The sequence below is a fragment of the Canis aureus genome, chromosome 31 (assembly GCF_053574225.1).
Source record: "Canis aureus isolate CA01 chromosome 31, VMU_Caureus_v.1.0, whole genome shotgun sequence".
Taxonomy (NCBI): domain Eukaryota; kingdom Metazoa; phylum Chordata; class Mammalia; order Carnivora; family Canidae; genus Canis; species Canis aureus.
In genome coordinates this window covers 11681628-11683390 of record NC_135641.1, presented here as the reverse complement: position 1 = coordinate 11683390, position 1763 = coordinate 11681628, and the positions used below count along the sequence as shown (strand labels likewise).

Here is a 1763-nt window from a genome sequence, read left to right as displayed (position 1 = left end):
TGCCACCTGTTTGCACAGCTGGTCCCTTCTGCAAACCGAACCTGTGGAAGGAGAGGTAAGGGCAGGTGGGATGGGTCTGCCCCACGTGGCCGCAGAGCTACTAAGGTGGCACTTCGGGGCAAGTTATAAAAAGGTGCCCTTCAAGACACTTCACATCTATCTCTCAGAAAATTGTCACAACATTCTGGTCGTTTCAGAACAAGTCACTTCCATCTGCTAGAAAACTGTTTAGAGAAATACGAACCTTACTGTTCACACCTCTGAGGGCATCTCCTAGATGTGGTGCCCAGACACAGCCACCCCCATCAGCTCCAGGCACGTCCCTCCTGGTGATGGGCACCCTGGACCACAGCCCAGGCCCCTGAGAAGCTTCCTTCTCCACACTCACATACCCCAGCTTAGGAGCCAGAGACATTTCAGAAGATGGTCAGAACCCCTCTGTGCAGCCTCATCAGAGGCCCTTTGTTTCTTAGATTCAGAGCAAACAAATGAGCTATTGTTCCGCATTTCTGTGTATTTCAATCGGTTAATCGGACTCAGTTCTGCCTGCCTCAGAAGCGTTTCTATCTTGAGCTCCTTGAATAGAGAAGTGTTGGGGCACAGTCCTAAATCTTCGGGGGACAGCCTCCCCACACGTCTTCCTCGAGTACTGAGAATGTCTGACGCTCGTATCTTATGGGATTTTTCTTTCTATTATAAGTAACAATTTCATTCAGGACAGGAGATACTATTCAAAGTAATATATAATTAATAGCCTCTGCTGAGAGCTCTCATTGTGTTAAGACTAATCTATTGGGAAATGTGAAATTACCAGGTGAATGCCAAGAAGGAGATGGGGAAACAATTTGCCCACTTGAATAAATTAAAAAGTGCAGGATGTTACTTTCATTTTTATTAGGAAATATGTCTTATGATAGCCTCCAATTTTTCCCTTTCTAAGAGAGAAATCCGATTCTGCACACCTCTCAATATTTACTCCCAGCCTGGCCTCTCTCTGATCTCCTCATTCTCTTGACAAGCACTCAGCACCTGCGTGTGCCCGGCCCCAGCCAGAGCACCAGGCTCAGGTGCTAGGGTGATGGGCACAGGGGATTTCTTTCTTTCTTTCTTTCTTTCTTTCTTTCTTTCTTTCTTTCTTTCTTTCTTTCTTTCTTTCTTTCTTTCTCTCTCTCTCTCTCTCTCTCTCTCTCTCTTTCTTTCTTTCTCTCTCTCTCTCTCTCTCTCCTCTCTCTCTCTTTTTAAGATTTTATTTATTCATGAGAGACACAGAGAGAGAGAGAGAGAGAGATGGAGACACAGGCAGAGAGAGAAGCAGGCTCCATGCAAGGAGCCCACAGCGGGACTCAATCCCAGGACTCTAGGATCATGCCCTGGGCCGAAGGCAGGTGCCAAGCCGCTGAGCCACCCAGGGATCTCTCTCTCTCTTTCTTTTTGTAAAGTATGGAATGCTTCATGAATTTACAGGTCATCCTTGCATGGGGGCCATGTTCATCTTCTCTCATCACTCCAATTTTAGTACATGTGCTGCTGAAGCGAGCACTACAGGACAGTTCTTAACCTCAAGGCAATCATTACCTGGCGGGTCTACAGACAATAAAATAATTTTTAATCAAAGTGACAGGTGCAAATTATGTACAAGACCCAGTGCGAGTGGAAGGGAAGTGGCTGATTCTGCAGAGCTTTCAGGTGACATTTCAGACTGGTCTTTGTGCCAGAAATCATTCTAATTATTGTTGACCATTTAATTATCCTCCTGGGCACCC

At 46.1% G+C, this 1763-nt stretch overlaps 1 non-coding gene across 1 annotated transcript; it reads right to left on the bottom strand.

The window, feature by feature from the left end:
- Window positions 1-1434: 1434 nt before the first annotated feature.
- LOC144302784 (U6 spliceosomal RNA) lies at window positions 1435-1540 on the bottom strand. Its single transcript, XR_013369841.1, has one exon. It is a non-coding gene; the product is annotated as a U6 spliceosomal RNA (small nuclear RNA).
- Between the last annotated feature and the right edge of the window lie 223 nt (window positions 1541-1763).